Source organism: Aquila chrysaetos, chromosome 7, assembly GCF_900496995.4.
Source record: "Aquila chrysaetos chrysaetos chromosome 7, bAquChr1.4, whole genome shotgun sequence".
Taxonomy (NCBI): Eukaryota; Metazoa; Chordata; class Aves; order Accipitriformes; family Accipitridae; genus Aquila; species Aquila chrysaetos.
Genome location: NC_044010.1, coordinates 7915438 through 7936236, shown reverse-complemented (window position 1 = coordinate 7936236; position 20799 = coordinate 7915438). Strand labels below are relative to the sequence as shown.

Below are 20799 nucleotides of genomic sequence, written 5' to 3'. Positions count from 1 at the left end.
CACGTCAGGCTTCTGAATCACTTAAACGACAGGGAGATGGCAATAACCTACCATAGAAAATCAGCTGTGGGAAGGGCTAAGTGAGACCAGGTGTACCTCATTACAAAGGCTTAGGTTTGCACTGAAGGAGTTAGCAACTATCACCACAAGTTTCTTCCTGCATCTTTGTTTTTCATGGGCTGTTTTTGTTATTTCATTCAGTATCAAGAAAAATTTGTTACTGTTTGTCAAATGCTGTACAAGTTCCAAGTCATTAAATACTTTTAAAGCTAGTTAACAACTAAACAAGCTTCTATAAACTCCTGGAAAATAGCTGAAAATTATCTTTTAAGACAAAACTGGGTGGTTAGGCCTAATTCCATGCAGGTGTCAGGGCACTTGCACACAGAGAAATGACTGGCAGGTCAGTGCTTTGGCTAGTTTGTGGTGTCTGCTTATACACAAACACTGTAGTAAACATAAGATGCTTTCTCTCTCAGCAAAAATAAGGAATAATTACCTTTGGTTTTATTTTTGAAAGATAGTAGTAGATAAATGTATTTGCACGGGCATTGTGAATAAAAGTCTCAGGTTATCTTACAAAAAGTTGTTCATTTGCGTTTAGGAGAATAAAATGAGGCTTAGCTGCAACATGCACACTTTTGACTGAAACGGCAATCCTGAAAACCTCCACTGAGCTGCTACCTAAGCATGGGAGGACCTGAACTTCATAGATGTCTTACTCCTAGAACTTTTGCTTGTGATGGGGCCACTTGACTGTAGAACATGAAAGACAAACAAATTTATTAGGAGACTAGTGATGCTTGAAGTTTAAAGTCGAATGAAAATAAGAACCTATGTCTCAAGAAAGGCTGCTCCAAGGTGCTTATTCCTACTTTGTGACTTTTGAGAGGATGCTCCTTTTAGGTAATACAAGTAAGACAATTTTGCAGGAAAATATCAAAAAAGAAATCAAAACCTATTCAAGAAGAGAAGCAAACTTTGAAATCTGAATGAAATAACATTTTGTAATGAACATTTTCCCATCCTTAGACTCCTATGCTAAGAACATGCTTGAATATGGAAGTTAGTGACACTTATATGAACTCTACATTTCTCACATTGAAAAATCCTGTCCTCTGATGGCTTCAGACATGAAATCTGAAGTCAGGCCCTCCCTTCCACTTAGCATCACTTCTTCCATAATGACTCAACAGCAAAGTTTGTTGTTTAATGCTGTTCCATAAAACAGTTAATCCAGACCTGACCTTATAAAAACTGACCCCTGTACATCCTACTTCTGGCACAGTTTGATTGGTGAAAAGCTGATCCCACACACATATGGGTATTAATGATTTGCTTTGGGTTTCCATGGAATCACTGCAGACAGGGATTTTTTTTTTTTTTTTTTTCGTCATTAGCCAGTCAAGGGAGAATAAGGTGAAAAAAATCTAGTAACTCTCATGCTGATTCCTGCATCAACCTTGTTCACACAACAGCTGTGGTCCTAAAACAAGAACTCTTCCAAGTCAGCAGGCCTAAGGCAGGGGCACTGCCAGTCACTCCTGCCACCACAAATGAACTCATGCATGGAGGACTCATGTCCTTATGCATGAAATCATTCCTGACAGGTAATTAGTACCTACAGTTAGAATGAAAAATATCTGCAAGACAAACTAGCCTTATCCACATATAATATGTCCATAAAGTATTACCATTCTCATCATCATAATAGATCATTAATATATCCTGAACATTCACCCTACTTGTATGCATGTGATAGAAACTCTGTAGCTTGGTGTTATAACATCTGGTCCCTAACCCTAACACATAAATACTGAGTGCCTAAACTAAGGTGCTTAAATCCATACTCAGCCACAAAATGCTGAGCAACAACAATTCTTTCTCCAAGTCTCTAGAAAGTTTTGATGCTCAGCACCTCTGAAAAGATGCCAGGCTTTAGAAAATGACACTTGGAAAATGTTGGCCAAAGCTCCTTTGTTAAGCTCTAGGTATCTTGTTAAAGGATTTTGTAAACATGAAGCAAACAAGCAGTCATTGTGTGGGCTGAAGACCAGCACTGTTTGAGATACACACAAAAGGAGCATTTTGATTAAAAGGATGTGATACCAATTCAACATTAGTTTGAGGTTGCTGAGAGGAGTTCACCTGATGACTGATAAATGCAAAGGCACACACAGCTGATCTTTCTTGTTTCTGTCTGTTATTTTTTTAAGCATCACAAGTTTTGTTTTTCCCACTCCATGGGTTAAATATCTGAAGTCCTTTATAACATTCCTCAGGGCTCAAATAATGCATTTCCCAACATGATAGGCAGCACTGTGAATAATAGAAGAATTTTTAGAAGAATTGTTAGAAAAGCAAAAACATTATTGGAAGAATTGTTAGAAAAGCAAAAGGCCCAGACACTCTAACTGTACCCTATTTACTTGAGATTTGATCCTTTTCTTTCTCTTTTGCAGCAAATGGTTCTTTTCTTCTAAAATTTTTTAGGCATCATTCTGGCAAAAGCAGAGGTATCCCTTTACCCATCATAGCTTTCACTAGTTTTTTAACTCCAGACAGCATTTTTCTGTTGGCTAATCTCCATAATTCATGACCATTTGCCACAATCTTGGTAACAGCGATAATAAAACGGATTGCATTTGTTAAACACAGGATTATGTTTACAGAGTTCCTTAACAATCTTTTATTTAGGCTGGTTTCAGATCTCAAATTGTAACTTATTTTTCATTTGGACAATCAGTGATAATTTATAAAACTGATTTCCATTTTTGTTCTTGCAATCAGTCATTCACAGTTTGTGGGCACATATTTAGCTGCTTCAAATTCCACACATATCAGATGACTAGAATACACATTCAAAGGAGAGAGTGATTTTGGATATTTGGCTAAGTGCCCAAGTGGAGACAGTGCAGCAAGGCCAACCTTCACCAAGTGCTGACAACCCATTTCTGAGAACAAGATTGCCTTAAAGTGTCTCAAATTGAGTATTAGACACTTTTCAAAACTTAGGCATGTTGTCATCATTTGTATCACGTATAATACTAGAGTTAGGGTTAAAAAAACAGTAAGGAAGGTGAGACATAAAAGTTCACTGCTTTTAAAAACCAGGTTGCAATTTTCTGTTTGTGACAGCATCATTGATTGCTCTGGAAGATACAGCACTAAAGCCACTAATAAAATAAAGGACTGAAATCTTAATCAGACAAAATCCTTTTTTTCCTTTTTTTAAGCTGGAGAAAGAGGAATAGAAGAAATCTATAACATATGAGCAAAATTATCTCTAAATGGAGTGTTTAAAAATGTTTCCATCAGGCATCAGCAGATGGGCCTTTAAATGAAAGCCAAGTATTAAAATGGCATTTATTTTAAGTTTTGCATTCCAAGAGAGAAAATATGAGCCAGATAAGTTAGTCTGTGTTGACATGTAAAGTACATCACTCCCATTAGAAGGGCTGATGCAGATCTAAATGACCCAAAAGATGCTCTGTGGCTCAACTGAATACCAGAGAACGGAAGCGTAAATGAATTTGAACATTGGTAATTCAATTGTAGTCATTGCACTTCTGAATCAGCCTGTATGTAAACTTCCACTAGACAGAAAACACCTGGAAAAGCTCTGCTAAGAGGGCTTGATTCTTTGACAGCTTTGGATGACAGCCTAAATAAACAGAGAGGCAAGAAAGAGAGACCATTGTCCTTTTTTTTTCACTACAGCATTGTTAAAGCCCAAATTTACAATTAGAGAGCCCTTTCTACAAGTACAGCATATAATTACATGCTTGGTGGTTCCAATATATGCTTGATATTTTCAGCACTCTTCACTCCAACTCATGCTGTTTTTCTTTCAGTGTTTATACCTCATTCTCTCCTAAAAGCTCCAAAATTAAAATTTTTGCACACACAAAAACTTCACTCCTCAGCTATTAATCTCATGTATGATATCACTTCCTTTTGTTGTTTATAAGCAAGAAGATCATTCAGAAATGTCCTGGATTTGTGTAATCTAAGTGAATTTAAAAAAATAATTTAATCTTTATTTAGACAAAATAATTAGAAAATCAACATGATGTCAAACTGAGACTGATTTCAGTAGTAATGACAGTAACTGATTAATTTCAGTTTGCTTAACAACGCTGTTTACATTCTTCCTGCCTCTCCTTAAAGTCGATTATTTCAAAACTCAAGGGATTTCTCTTATGCACATCTGCAAATTCAATGTCAGTTCCAGATTCACATTTTGGTGGTGAATCAAGCTGGCCTCAGTTCACCCAATGAGAGGCCCGTTTTTACCAGACAAACAAATTGAGGTGACTTAATACTTGTGGGGTTTAACTGACGTATTTACTTGCTGTCACCATCCTTTTTTCAATTCTAATGAATCAAACATATTCCTGCACACTGTTGACAAATTGAAGATGATAGGAGAGAGCAGATGAGATAGACATTAACAACTTTAAACCAAGGACGCCCGGCTTAACTCCCTAGTGTCTGACACCACCAGCTCTTCAAAGGGAGGCTTTCATTTTTTGGAAAGGATTGGCAAAGAGAATTAAGGTTTAAGGATTTTCTTTTAATTTAAACTAAATTAATGGGAAACTAGGCATGGTGTAAATATTCCAAATTACTGCACCTGCAAAATTATATGTCTTGGTAGCATACATATCATTACTTAATGATATAGGTTATCTATATGTATTCTCTTTATAGAAACGTTGGTAATGAAAGACTGATCAGCATATCAACAAATAAGGAATTTACTCAAATTCTTGGAAAATGAAAAAGCTGAGACCTTTTTCCATGTATACTAATCTGATACATATATGCAGTTGTTTACCCACACTTTACATTAAACATAAAGTTTGAATCAGTCAGCTTTTTAGTACAGAATTGAACGATACCAAAAAAAGGATAATTTATTACTTAGCGTCTAGTTGTGACCTAAGCCAAGTTACGAAATTAAATTTGAATTGACATGAATTGGACTTTTTCCACCAGTGGGAATGAGATTGGACTGCTAAAATCTCTGTGCAAATTGATACTTGCCTCTACACAGAGCTGAGCAAAAGTCATGAGACCTAAAGCTTGGCGCTGCCAGTGACTTGCTGGGAACCTTCAGGCAAATGATTCTTTCCATTTTCCTTTGTTTTCCTAACTCTAAAATGGTAGTAACAAAATCTATTCATACTTACCCTAGAAAGTCTTGTGGCTGTAAGCTAATGGTTCTTCAGCTCTAAACAGCATTAATACAAAATTGGCTGTGATAGGCACTTCATTTTGTTGAGAACAGTGACATCATTTCATTTCTCCAGCTGTGGTACCTCAGCATGCTCCTAAGTGAAGTGATACCCACCTCCAACTGTTTTTAAACTCTGACTGGAAAACAGCAGTCTTACCTGCTAATCCTCCTTTCAGTGGTCTATTTCCACCTTTACATACATTTGTTGTTACACTATCGGTTCACAGGCTTTTCCACCGACTGAGCTGGAATGAGATTGGGCTACTAATATCTCTGAGCAAAGGAATACTTGTCTCCACACAGAGCTGAGCAATAACAACTCATGAGACCTAAAGACTGATCTTGTGCCTCTTGCTCACACTGGGTTGTACTGATCACTCCCCAAGTTCTTTCATGAGAGGCACTGAGATTAATTAATAATCAAAGCATTGCTCAGGCTGAGAGAAGCAACAGCATCCATGTGGAGAATACAGAAATGCAAAACATTAAGCAGATCACTTAGGCCAAATAGGGATAATCTCCCCATGTCTCTGTCTAATACTTTTTGCAGAAATGGCTCTTTTTACCTTCAGGCATGAGGCTTTCAATATTTTCCTTGGGAGATTCCAAATTTTATCTTTTTGCCCCATCACTCTATCCCTTTCCTTTCTTTTTCTCTTAGGCTAGTGCAGACATTTTTTGCAGCATTCTTCTCTACATTGCTTCTTAGCCAACTGTGTCCTTTAGCTTCTATGATAATCATTTGGCTTGGTAAGTGTCCTTCTTGTTCATCTTTGCCTGTGGATCTACCTTCACTTCCACTGCACAGGCCACAGAATCCTATGTTGTTCTTACCTTTATTACCTTTACAGAGACCATATTGCCTTTTTCCTTGGTGATCTGACACCTTGCTGTTGCAACATAACAAGATGCTGGAGATAGATGGAAGAACAGACCATGTCAAATTACCCTACAGGACAGATACCTTGTATGCTGTGAAATACACTGTGCACATCCTTTGAGTCTCCTGACCAAATGTCTTGAAGATGTGTTTTTGTAAAATTCCATTGTCACTGGTACCAAGAGAAAATGCCACAGCATGTCAATTCAAAGAAATATCTCAGATTAGCAGTAGATGCTGGGAGCTCTAATCCCAAGAATTATCATAGCATGGGAAAATCAATAGATTTTTTCAATAGCTTCCTAAGAGATGGCTGAGGTGAGATGGCTGGTTTGTCCCTTCTAAAAGCCCTGTTTAACCAAAGATTTTCCACTTAGTAGGCTGCAGTTCAGTGTAAGTCCCAACATCTGCCATAAAAATACAGTGTAAGCAATACTGATAGTTTTCTGCTGTAAAGAGAGACTTACTTAAAATATTGTAGAATGCTTTCTTGGTCATGTAGACCACAGTTTTCTGCTGATACCATTTTAAGCAGTGAAAAAAGTTGGAGGACTAGTTCAAACTGAATCACAAGCATTTCTGCTGAGAAAGCAACAGCTGCCTCAGAGCCATTGAACAATGAGGTCTGCTTTGAAGAGCTAATGCAAGTTTATTTGCTCTGCAACAGAGCAAACCTTCAGTTCTGATTTTTTTGAAACATTCTTTCAATAGTTTAGCTTGGGTTTTGCACAACCTTTTCAGAATTAAGCACCCTACCAGACTGCTGCCAACAAAGGTTGCTTAATTCCTCAGTAAAGGGGGAGTCTTGTTATTTAAATAAAGTAGCTACTGTAGTAGATTTGCAGATACGTTAAGAGTATTACGGGATCTAGAGGTAGATTTAGGAAGAAAATACTACAAAGCAGGAAAAAATTAAACAGTGTACTTATTGAAGCTTAAAAGACATTATGACATGTGATGTGATTGCATCAGATAAAAGCAGGTGGAACTGTGTTACCTGTACATGCAATGTAATGCATGTTGCAAAGTGACACTTGATTATTGTTCACTTTCCTTTAAAACATGGTCATCTTTTAAAACCTGACTGTCCACCATGACCAATTACATTAGGGGGAGAAAACAGAAGCCACAGGGTTCTTCTGTCCCTTTTTATAGACTGCAAAACACCATACTATGTTTTCCTAACCACCAGTAGATTACCCACAACCTTTTCTCTAAAACTGGACTCGTGAATTCATCTGCCATACATTCACTGTGATGGGACAGCAGCTGCTGCATTTCCTGAGGAAACAGGAACGCAGATTATCTAGTCCAGTGCCTTCATTGTGGAGATGGAATCACTTTACAACAGTCATTCTGGAAGAAATTTTCAGAGTCAACTCAGTTTCCATTCCTCATGTGAACATAAGCTTTCATTCTGCTTTAGTCACCAAAATGGAAGTAACGCTGCAAGTGCTATGGTATTGCCTGGTCACTGTGAGTTCCTCCAAACCCAGGATTTTAGTAGAAGTAGAGCAGATACTGTAGTTTCTCCAGCATCTATCCATCTTCACCCAGAAAGAAAGAAAACCAAAAGGCCATAGTCATGCACAGAAGTTACTGACAGTTTTAACTGAGTCTTGAAGCACCAGGAGGGGGAATCCTTACTGCCGACTCCTCAGCAGGGAGCTGTGTATCTCTTCCACCTGAAACTTTCAGGCTTGTACTTTCAAGGGTAGTCACTTATATTTTGCCAGGGTGTAGGTTACACCACCCCAAAGCGACCAGACACTCTTCTGCAAGGAGCTTAAGTAGGAAGAGCTCAGTAGGGCTTTCTCGTTGGTTTTCTTGTCTGTGGTCCATAGTATGTTATAGCGGATTGGCTGCCTGTTGCTGAAGGTTAATGGCTCACTCTGCATGGTTTAAAACAAGGCATCAGGCTCTTGTCCAGGTTTTGCATAAAAGCCTCACACACGTCTGTGTGTTTAGCTAGTGATATATACACTGGAAGCACACAACCAGTCTAAACTTTTTCAGCTTGTGAAAGTTCATCTGTCAGACCAGCCTCTTGAACAAGCACTCTGGGATTTTACTGGAAAAAATTACTTCAACAGAAACATTCTCTCAGCATATTCAAAAACCTGCATGCAAATTTGCTCCCTTTAGAGAATAAACAGGGTGTTTTAGCAGACTCAGCTGCAGAGGTTTTATTGGCAGGTTATTAAAAGCTTCAAGTGTTTTAATATAATTTCAGGAAAAAATGTAGACACTTAGAGGAGACTGATAATACTAAAATACAGAGGAAGAAAGAGACACTGGGCAAAATATACAAGCGAAAACCAGAGCTGGTTCTCAGAGCTTGCTTTGGATAACTTATTTCTGATCTCCATCAAAGCCCATGGATTTGCATAAATTTAAAGAGGAGTCAGGCAATGTATTTACTGCATAAAGTGAATGCACAGGAATTCTTTCTACCCCCCAGATTCTTGGACAATGTCCTGCCACTAGAAGTTACAAACCATCTAAGCATTGAAAAGTGCTTTTCACCAACCACCAATGCCACTGAATGGTCTGTTTTATGACTTTTGTGGGGGATGATATCAAACTCTGGAATCAATCAATTTTTAATGCAAGGTGCGATCTATCTATTTTTTTCTACTAGGTATTTATTATGCTATTAATATTCCTTTGGTATCTCAGCATCCCCATTATTTGACATTATGGACATCTGCCTGTGTGTAAGTTTCATAAACTACCCATAACCTTGTAGATACACATATAAATCATTAATCATTGTAAGAGAAATTTTGGCATGTTTGAAGTCAATGGCAAAACTTCCCTCGACTTCAACAAAGATCATATTTCGCCTCTCCCCCTGCAATGTGTCTAGCAGGTGCCATCGCCTTTAATGCCAACTGTCAGCAGGTATCTTTGATAGTAGTTCCAAATAACAGCATTTGCCTTATTATCCAGGATATTAAAATGTATTTTCTGCTGGCTCACACTGAGTTTTCAGTCCAAGGTGGAGGTTGTGACATCTGCCCAAATGAGATTGCATGCTGCTGGAATGAATTCCCGGCTCCATTCCAGACTAGCTCTCTGTTCCTTAGTGGCTTTGGAGCTAATAGAATCATAAATTGAAGCTGATTTTTTATTCTGTATGGCCAAAGAGTTGCAATAAAGCCTTAAGATGGGTAGATCTTCCAAAGCACCCTGCCAGTTAGAACTATTGTTTACGCCGCTGAGCTTCTCATTTGGTGAACTGTCCAATACTGTGTTGCATCCAGTAGGTTTCTATGTTGGTGTGTTGCAAACATGTGAGCAAATCATCTGGGTATAGAAATAATAATATTAACAAATATTTTGGACCTCTAGCACAGCTTTCAACCCAAGAGCTTTAAATAACTAAACATGTTAATTAAGCTCTTCCAGCTTCCATTATGAGGCAGGTAAATGTTAATATAATCGTTTTTGCAGATGGAGAGACATTAGCACAGAGCTGTTAAAAGATACGCCTGCTGGCTGATATGACTTCAGAGGAAGGTGGATCCTTTACCTAACAAGACTGTTTTTCATGTGCTCTTAAGCTGCTGAAGAGAAGCTGACAGCATATCTTTACATGTTCTGCCCAATTTACCCCTATCTTTTTTTTCAGTCTCAGAACAGGATCTGCCATGTAGGTGGTACGTGGATTCTTAAAACCATCACATTTCACATCTTCTGCTAGAGACATTTATGTTCATTGAACTGGTGACCTCTGCAAGAATTCACACATCTAATTAATGAAGATTTCATCTTTGCGAAAAAGCAACCCACAGGGATATCTTTCTATCTTTCCTCAAATAAGTCCTCATTTTAGAAGAATGAAAGATTCATTTTCTCTTGTCATTTTTGGGAGTCAAAGCATATCTAATTTCTCCCATCCTTTGTGAGAGTCATCCCATTATACTCAGAAATTTTATGCTTCTTTCCTCAATAGAAATTCACCTGGAAATAGTGATATAAAAATAGGATGTTAATAGCTGTGGAATTCTGTTCTAGTTTTGATCTCTAACACAGTTATATCCATCAGTCAGATTTGCAATTTGACCCATCTTCCTTCATCAGACCTCGTCTTATTCAAGTCCAATTTTAAATTAAAATAACCATATCTTTTGTTTTACTGTTATCATAACCAAATATGGTATCTACTAAACCTGCCAGCTATCCTGCTAAGATTTGAACTATCTCTTTAATGTCTGCCAGACCTAAAACTTATCCCAGTCAACCTTGGACTATTATTGCTTAAGAAATTAAAGGCATTAACCAGCTGCAATGGAAGATAAGTAATTTTATATTTTCATTTGCATTCATTAGTTTTTGAGGGAAGAAAGGGCTGGTATTTTTCCAGTTTCCAAAAGCTAAAGATTCAGTTTAACTCCATGCTCCCATATAGGTTTAAACTACCACTTCTGAACACGGTATCTGAGGTCATTCCACATGAAATCAATAATAATATTTGAGTCCCTAGGAATTCCCCATCTCCCTATGACTTGGACACCAGTGAAGGTTTTTAAGTCTGTTAAATTCTCAATAGTTTAAACCATGGAAACAGAGGACAGATTTATTTTCTACCACATGTAACATCTAAATTATCTACAGGTAATGGTAGATCCATCTTGGAAGTTACAACTCTATAGATCACTGACTGTGGTGTCATTCTGATGTCATGTGGAAAAAAGGTGGAACCTACCTAGAAAATGGTTTTATAACTGACATAGCATACTATTTCAAATTATTTCAGATTGAAATATGAGGGATAAAAGAAAGAGGGGTTAACTCCTGGAGTTGTTCTCCCATATGAAAGCAAATTTGATTTTAGTACTAATTGCAGTGTGAACTCCAGAACAGAGAAGTTCTATTGCCATATTCAGATAGCTACAGTATGGAGAACAGTTTGGTGTTGCCAATCCATCCCACTCTATCAAAATCCTTCTTGCCACCTCCAGAAAAGGCTGACATTAGACTCAATTCTACATTTATGAAAATGTAAAATGAAACCAATGAACTAACATAATTATGAACTTTTTCTTAATTAATCTAAAGTGATACAACTGATTTATACTTGAGAAGATTATTTCCAATCTGCTGGCCAGAATGTTGCCAGTGTCTTACAATCCATCTTTATTCAGGATCTGTACTTTCTACACACCTTCATAATTTCAGAAGTTTTACGATTATGATTAGAAAGAATCTTATCACCAAAATCTTTCTGTCCAACTCAGAAGAGGTATCTTTCCTTAGAATTAGCATTAGTACATCTTTTTATTCTTTATAGAATGGTCTCAGGAATTCATCAAAGCCTGGACTCCTGTGGCTTTTTATAGCTGAATTATTTCCAGAATCTCTGCTTAGTTATATTTCCATGCAAATGTTCTTTCTGTTTCTAGACTCTCTGTAGGATTTCAGCTAAGTCAAAGTACTTACTGTATTTGGCAGTGCTTGTGCTGTCCCCTATTGTATAAATTTGAGAAAATCTTTAAATGCTTCTTTTAAAGTCATTAACGTTCTCATTTTTACCAGCCCATTTTATTAATTAAATATATTTAATGGCGTTTAAAATGGTTATTTCATTACTCATGCGTGACATCTCAGCATCATTTCTGTCTTGTCACATAGCTCACCTTATAACTGCTGTTTCTTTAAAGCCTTTAATTTGCATAGCAGTACAGCTGGGAGTCTAGTACAGTCACGTGTATAAATACCACCTATATAATCACATCAAGTGATGACATTTTGAAATAGAAATTCCAAGCATGGCAAAACCACAGTGTGTACTGTAAGTTTTAATTAGCTAATGACATTCATAAAATAAAAATATTTCAGTGCTTGGAAAAGTGCAGGCTGTGCTTTTTGGGGTTAAGGAGGCAAGGGGCAGGGGAACGTAAGATCTGGCTGGGATCACAGGACATATCCCAAGTGAAACACAGTTCAAGAGGTGGGATGTGTCATAATTTCTTCAAACACACAAGCAGTGTTTGTGCTGCTCGTCCTGGATAAGGCTTCATATTCCTGTAGAAAGGAAGGCTGACCCACTGACTAAGGCACTACCCTGAGGCAGGGAATACCTCCTTCCTCTGCGCCACATCTCTTACACACCTCCTGACCAACCTCGGGGAGAGGATTTAGCCTCATTCCAGCCACAAAATGGGAGCAGTACCTCTTCCCTACCTTACAAGGTACTGTGAAGATAAATATGTGAATATTTATGTACTACTGTAATGATGACCGAATAAGCCATTGGCATAAGCTTATCGGGTACTATATTAGCATGGAGAGGAATTCTCCTGCTTGCCTGTAATGGGAAACTCCTAAAATCCTGCCTTAAAAGGAATGGACAACAAACAGCATGAATCCCTAAGGGGGATGAAGGGGAGGTCATACTTTACAGTCCACAGAGGCATTTTACTTCCAAGGGTGGCATTTTGAACATATTCTCAGTACTTTTTTCTCTGTAAACCTGAAAGCATTTTCCTTCATGATGAAATATACAAATATAACATTTCTACTTTTTGATTAATAGTAGACCATGTTCCTTTTCATTTCCTCATCCCAACCTGAGTAGAAAACACATATCTGTTTAAGTATGTTTAATTGCTTTGATTTTACTTAAGAGAAAAAGTATGATGGAAAAAAAAAAACAACCCCATGCTTTTCTGCAATTGATATTTTGCTCTCTGCTAAGTATGGGGGCATTTCCACCAGTTTAATTTAAGCCCCTGATTCAGCAAAGAAGTTAATCATGTACATAACTCAATGCATAACACTTAATTATTCTCAAAAATAAATGAGATACATGTTTAATTACTTTATCAACTCAGTGCTCTAGAAACTTGAAAAGTTTTGCCTTTTCTTTATGATGTGAGATCCTAGAATGCTAACATAGAAACTGTTTGGCAATTTCACCTCCTTTAAGCTTTTTCCATTTGCCAGAGATCAAAGATGTAGAGTATCCAATACTCAGTTATCTGGGTATCAGCAATGGAGGATAGAATTTACTTCTGTTTGTTTGTTTGTTTCTGCCCATGCAGAGTATGCAGATGACAGTCAGGGTTGTTCTCTGCTCTGATATTTCATCATGGTTATATTTATGGTGTTTAGAACAATTCTTTCAAGTATATTGTCCAGAAGTTAGCATAGTCCTTATAGCTATCACTTAGCTTTTTAAGGTAAATCACATAAAAGGATGTGGTGTGGTTCAGGGAGTTTAGCCAAACAAACAAAGCAGCAAGAATTGGCTTGTGCCAATCAGGGCAAGGAACACTACCTATACCTGTGGTAAATAGAGCACATTGGTCATTGCACACTATATTAGCAAGTTATGTGTTCTGACTTTTTATGAGATTATATAAAAAATAAGCATTTCACTTTATTTTTCCTTATAACATGAGAATAAGCTGATAAAAATTCCAGGATGGATAAAGAATTGGTTTGTTGAGATTGGCAGCAGTAAGGAACTGGAAAGTTTACTTTTCTTTTTTTTTCCTTTTTTTTTTTTTTTTTTTTTTTAGAGGCATGCATAAATAACCTGAATAAAATTACAACATATCCTTTTTATTTAGTGTTTCCTTTTACAGGTACCTCTCCCAGAAATGGCTAGTCTTGGCTGGCACTAGCAAATCTTTTTATGTATTAGTTAGAATCAGGAAAAATTTCAAGACAGAAATTCAGTAGTCTTAACAGAGCTTAGATTTCATCATAAATTTGAAATTCTGTCCAAGTTCATGGTGTAGAAACATACCAGAGAGAAACACGCAGTGATACATAATTCTGTCCTGAAGGCCTGGCAAAATTTCTGTCTGGACCAATAATACCTCCCTATAATCTTCTTGGCACTCGGAAGCCTACTCTTTAATTGCAGTTCAGCATGCTCCTACAAACCTTTTCTAGGGAGGTGGTTTTGTAAGAATTGCTTTGGCTGAAAAGCCTGAGAAGCTTATCACATAAGTTACAAGCCACTATTAGCAAGAAACACATCTTGTGATAGTTCCAGTATCACTAAAGAAAAGGCCTGCTGTTACCCAGTGTTTGTTTACCTCAAGGCAAGTATCTCACACATTGACTGGCAAACAAAAACTATATCACTGAATTTTCATGGACTAAACAAAGTGCAACAACTATACCTATTTGCAAGCAAGTTGCAATCACAACTCAATAGCCTCCGATAGCCTAATCATAAAGAATCAAGTTACTGACATTCAATGGATGATAGGAAATGTGTTTTACGCCTACAGAACAAGTCTAAAGCATTGCAAAAATTAAGAAGGTCGAAAAATTCCTCAGGCATGATGAGGCAAATTACAAATGGAGAAAAAGGAGAACTTGCTTTTATTGGCTTAAGGGAACACCTTTACAGCTAGATATTCAAAGCATTGTGCCGGTTTCTAATTATTTAGCCATATATTTCTCCGAATAAAGTCCACAGGAATTGTCTGGTTAAGACCACCCATTTAGTTCTTAAATTTTCATCCTTAATCTTTTGTGTTGATTTTCCATAAATTGCCTGTTCACTTTCCATGTTTAAACAATCCTACACAGCATGAAAAAGTGGCATAAAACCAGCCCAGCCCAGCATGGTATGCACTGTGAACAGCTACTGTTGTTATCATATGAGGAAAAGAAAGATTTTGATGGGGAGTGGGTAGGAACAGGACCCCTGCTAGTAGCTGGAAGAACAAACAAGTGGTGTTAAGCAGAGCTAATACTCACCTACCTAATTCACTCTCATGATGAGAAACACAGCTCAACTCCAGACCTGTAGAGTAATTGTACAGAGTTCACAGCACACATACAGTTATACTGAAGTTATCATAGTCGGGGAAATCCATGTCTTCACATGCATGCTTAGATCCGTCCCCACTTAAGTATTTTGCTGAACTGGGGCCTCACAGGCTAAAGTGTCTGTCAGGTCCGTGTTGAAGCACCCATTGTGCAGCCAGGAAAGAACTCTCATCGTGCATTTTGGCAGAGGTCCCTGCCTGCCTCCATCAGGTACCAAAAGGAGCACAACCTTTCCCAAGGCTTGAGGGTGCTGATGAGCTCCTGTAAGATGCTCACCATCTTGCTGACTTGAGCTCTCCATGGGATACTAGGTCAAGAAGAGGGAATGAAAAAAGAGAATACTTAGGTCTTAGGAAACAGAATACCTAGTTCACCCAGTAGTGGTGACCCAAATTACAGACAATATTACCTGATCACATCAGATGGAGTGATTAGTATTTCTTCTTAAGTCTAATAGTGAGTGGTAACCTACTGGGAACGTACCCAATGTGACCAATCCTATTTACTGTCCTCTAAACAGGAAGCAAGATAATGCTTCATATCCAGACTAAGTTAGCCACATGCCCTGAAATAGTAAAGTACCTGTAAAAGGCAATCAGAATGATTCTTTTCACAGACATACTATACAAGATTTTTTTAGCAGCACAGAAACCTGATAAAGCTAACGGGAGTACTATCTGAATGATTCTGAATTTACTATGCTGGAAAAAGGAAAAAAGGCAAGAGGATATCATGACATCCCTCCCTTCTGTTTTTATTATCAGTCACTGGTAGAAACTTGGCACACCATTTCTGAAGCAACTGTGACAAACCTTTTTTTTTTTTTTTGTGAAGGAATATAAAAATGCTTTTACCTCAGTGTTGCTTAAAATTTTGGTTATGATTCAAGCATCTCAAATATTGAGAATAATTGCAACATTGTGTGCTGCCAGCATTTGTAGTACAAAACTTTTTGTATTTTTCTTACACTCTATTTGAAAAAAGAACATTTTGCACCTCAATAGATAGTTGTGGTTTTGGATCATACAGCACTAAGGGTTTTGATCTGTTCTGATTCCTACCCCTTGTGTCTCATTTTTCTCATGGCTTAGAAGAAAACATTAATGTGACTCATCTGTCATAAGTAATTTTCATATCCTCTACCCTCTATTTTGGTGTGTGACTAGAGGAAAGATGTAGTTATGTAAAAGTATTTGTGTATTTTGTATGAGGGAGGATGGGAATCATACGTACTTTAAGCAAAAAAAGAACATCAGGAGAAAAGAGTGAATTATAAATGAAAGCAACTTATATATATTGTAATTAAATGTAATAAATACTTTAAAACATGCTATTTCAATTTGCTATTTCTTAGCTTTAAATATCACAGCTGTCATCCCTGGAACACTGGAAAAAGAAATAATTAATGGGGAAAAAAAAATAATACAGAGTTTATGGACTGGCTTGTCCAAAGTGTGTCCCAAATTTGATACTGAAACATTTACAAGGACACTAATTATGCCTGGAAAGCTGGTATTTGAAATTGCAAATGTCAGTTCCAGGATGTCAATGTTTTCTGGTACAGTTTAGGAAATCTTACGTAGCGTGCTACTTTCAAAAGATCTAATTATGTGTACACATTCCTGTGACTTTTCTCCAGACCAGCCTTCTATTCCACAGTAGTTCTCTCTCACAAAAATTTTAAAAATTCACTAGAAAATAGCACAAACAATGAGTACAGCAGCGATTTTGCTACAGAGGCATTTGCAACAGTTGACCAAAGTCCTCTTTTCTCCCTCAAACACCAGATTGAAATATTTTACTAAGTAGATGCAGTTCAATGCAAACCTCATTCCACAAAAGTAATTTGTGTTTGTGCTGAATATTGAATCAGCAGGACTTAAATATATGCTTAAAATAGAAGTTATATTTATGTGACTGCTTAAATTAACCAGGGATCATGCTGTTTCTGTGTTAAGAGAGAGAATACAGTGATTTTCTGCCTTTCTGCTTTTGCCTTTCTGCACTTCAATTGCAAATGCAAAATGTTTTTCACACCCAGTTAATACCTGCAGGCAGCAGAGTGGGAGGGAGAGGAGAGTGTATGCCACCTTACTATATTTGAAGATTTAGTACTCAGAAAATAAATTCTCCCCTCTCCTGTCAGCTACAGCTTTGCACTATGTAATTCTTAAAAGCAGAGCAATGAAATGAAACTCTACCAATCAGGAAATCTAATGCTTAAGTTTCCTCTTAGGAATGGTTTCTTGCATTCTCCTCTCTCTTTCGCATTCCCTCCTTCCCTTGCTTCTCCAGGAAGCCTTCTTGGGACTTATTTTCTCCATAACAAAAAAGACTGCCTTGTGTTGCTTCATGTTCCCCAACATTATGGCTTTAGACTTGGAACTTCTCCAAATAGTCCTAATATATATCTCAGGATCTCCACATGATTGAATAACACAGGGAAGATGGGGATTGTATCAGTAGGAAATCTTTTATGAGATTATTTTTTCAGGTTGAAAAAAAAAATCGCACCATTATAGGTTTTCAGTTCTGAAAGCAGTTAAGTGGAAGAATGCACATTAAGTGATCGGTCTCAGGACATGAAGAGCTGGATAATAATAATAATAATAATCATAATAATAATCATAATCATAATAATAGAAAATTAGTTTTAAAGAGAACAACATCTCAAAGTGGCCAGGAGTTCCTCTCAGAAAGATCAGTGAGAGCCTGCTGAGTGATTTACTGAAGCCAGAATTTGGCTTTTTATTGGTTACACTGTGTAGCAAAATCAAACTCTCAGCACTGGCCAAGGGCATCCCTGGAACAGGCAAGGCAGGCAGGGGTAGCGGTGGTGTTGTGGGATGGTGAAAGGCACATGAGAGGGAAAGGTGGGGACTGTGTCAGTGATGTTGTGGGGGCTTTTTGAGGACCGAGGGGACTGTGTGTGGGGAGGCTGTGAGGGGACAGGGCACTTTTTCTGCTCCTACAGTTGTCTCTTCTCCTTGGGACCACTTTTCCTTCCTTCCCGTCCTCCCCAGAGGCAGGACACCCAGAGACCTTCCCTTCACTTCTGCTATCTCCACCATCACCATCTACACATTTTTCTGTACCTTCTTGACTGTTAAGGAGGGGTTGGTCCTGGTTTGGAGGGACAGGAACTAGAGCAGGACCAGGGCAGAAAGCCAGAGAAATCATGCTGCTGTTGGAGGTAGAAAGGGCAGATGTGATTGCTGCTGCTGCTGCTGTACTGGCAACCTCTGGTACACACTGGCACTCCTTTACCCTCTAATCCCACAAAGGCAGTAACAGCAGCATGGATGGTACAAACAGGAGGCAGGAATGAGCTGTTTGGCTGAAATGCCTAATCCCTCTCTCCTTAGGCACAGGCAAAGTAGCTTGCCATGCTTTTCAGTTTGGCAGCTCTCCATTTTGCTAACTATTCAAAGCTACTTCTGACTTTGTGACTTTCCTTCATCCACACAAGAAGCTGAACCAAAGCCCCAAACCTAAACACCTGCAAGCTGCACAGAAGTTTGTATCCAGAGCTGAACTGTGGAGCTCAGAGCCATCACTAAAAGTGGGGCATAGATGTGTTCTGAATTATTGACTCATTTTTTGAAGGAGAAGGCCTGTTTGGTGGGATAAACAATAAAAAGCTACTCTTCATAAAACTAGGAAGCAAATGGCAACAAGGTTGTGCATAATGCATTGGCAATTTCTGCTCTTCAGGCTTTAGAGTCCTCTCAAAAAGGTGCCAAATGCACATTTCTTTGTACAGCTCAGATGAACTGGATGAAACCAACTGCAAATAATCCACAGTACTTGGGCATTATCTCCTACCGGTTCCCCAGGTGGCAGCACAGCTGCTAAACTGCACCACAAGATGAACGGGTCTGCTTGCAAGAGATGTAGGGGGTCAAGAGAAAATCACCACAGATTATCTACCAAAACAAGGGCAGATCAGGGGCCAGTGCTAGATTTGGTATTGCCAGAGAACTGAGCTGGCAATCATTACAGAGATTTTTTTAGAATAAATTTGACACCAGAGGCCAGAAAGCTTTGTCATCACTAATCTAATCCCTAATCTAAACCAAAGGGCCTGGAAAGCTGCCAGTTACTTTCTGTGAGGGCTCTGGGCTTTGTGAGGAAGGCACCCACCTGGCTGCCATCATGCAGCAGCTCTCAGAGCCCGTGCTGCGGCTGGGCGGGCAGCTGGAGCCACCTGAAATGGAGAAACAGATTCCAGACAGCGACCAGAAGCTCAAGGGCTGGTTGGCAGCAATGTACTCTGGAGGTACCTGGGTTGATGTTTTGAGATCTCCTTTCTGGCAGAAAATGCTCCTCTCTCTACAAGATTCAAGCTTCTTTTGTGAAAATGTACTGTTTTGACCAAAATTTAATTAATTCTTTTGTCAGAAGAAAGACCTTCCAATAGCCCAGGTGTTGCATTCAGATGAAACAGGGGGTAGCAGGCACATTTCAAATGGGCTTGAAGAAATCTGAGGTAAAACAGTCAAGCTACCTGCAGGTTTCCCTTGTGAAATCAGTACTCCCTTTTGGCTCTCCTCCCTCTCCAAATGCTTCCTCCCTCTAAGGTTAGCATAGTCTCGTGGAAGCCGGGCCACCCAGGGTCTTGGGGTACATGGCGCTGCTGAAGCTCAGCTGTACAGAGGTTAGGAGCCACTACTCTTGAGTTTTCATTTTGCCCGGGCTGATAAAATGCTTAAAGTAAATGGAGAGATACCTTTGGCTGTGTTTGGCTCTCTGGAGTTAACTCTGAGCCTGGGAAACCAGTGGCTCTGGAGAGTAAAAACACAGGCAAGGAAGATCTTAGGCCAAGTATCTCAATTTTCAACCACAAAGCCAATCAGCACGTGAAGAGCATCACCCTGCTTACCAAAGAGCTGTTTTTCTAGTAACCCATGGGTTCACGCAGGATAGACACTGAGCAGCAAAGGGAGTGTGTTGTCAGCAACTGAGGGCAGGGGCTATGCAGAGAGGTTCTGGGCCCTCCCTAGGTCTGATCCAGCAAAGCACTCAAGTATGTGCTCACACCCCAGCTGGAGCACAGGTCTCCAGAATTCACCATCCAGGTGAATCGTACTGAACCCTAAATATCCTGATGGCAGCTGAGCCCACCAAATCACAGACTCTTCCCAGTCACGTCAGTGGGATTTGAGTTAGGCAAAGTACATATGACTTGGTAGCAGCTGCATGAGAGTGATTAGCCTATAAAATAGATAAGCACATTTGATATTTATATAGGACATTAGCATTGCCTGTGGCTCCCCTTGTTAGCATCCTTGCATTACGAGTGCAGTCACGCTTGGGACTTTGTATGGCTGTTCCAAGCACATCATATCAATCCAAGCCTCTTGGGAACTAATGACTTTATGTTGCACATTGCATGAACAGGTTTGTATGTACATTTTCATGGGGGCAACACATGGAGAAAGATACTAAGTAAAAGTTTGTCAGCTGTCCTTCAAACTGATAATTTTATACCTAATAATCTGAAAAAGCTATGCAGTGTCTCTGCAGAAGGGTGGGAGCAGGGCTCAAGGCACTTTTCTTGAAATCCAAACCCATATTTTGATTTACAGCATAATTATTACAGGATTGCCAACAAAAATACCAAACATTAGGATTTTTAGTCCATATTCAAACTGCTACATCAGTTTTCACAAGCACTGAGTAACTAAAAAGGCTACTCAAAGTGGATGAGTTGCCAGGTTTTCATCCTTCTGAACAGTAGACCTTGAATAAGAAGCCTGAATATGGAGTTAAAAGACTATGTTAAGCCACTATGTTTGAAAATCTTGGCCAATATTCCTTAATATTTCTGCAAAAAAGCTAGAGTGCTCATACATTTCTTATAAGCTTTCTTTTCCCC

At 38.7% G+C, this 20799-nt stretch overlaps 1 protein-coding gene and 1 long non-coding RNA gene across 6 annotated transcripts in view; one reads left to right on the top strand and one right to left on the bottom strand.

The window, feature by feature from the left end:
* The window catches only part of LOC115343694, a 216492-nt gene extending 195695 nt beyond the window's left edge, over positions 1–20797 (bottom strand). The window contains exons 1-3 of the long non-coding RNA XR_003924246.1: positions 19065–20797; positions 14854–15228; positions 581–756 (exon numbers count right to left, since the gene is read on the bottom strand). This is a non-coding gene — a long non-coding RNA (uncharacterized LOC115343694). The remainder of the gene's footprint in view (positions 1–580; positions 757–14853; positions 15229–19064) is intronic.
* The window catches only part of COL8A1 (collagen type VIII alpha 1 chain), a 93898-nt gene that overhangs the window by 37848 nt on the left and 35251 nt on the right, over positions 1–20799 (top strand). The window lies entirely within an intron of this gene.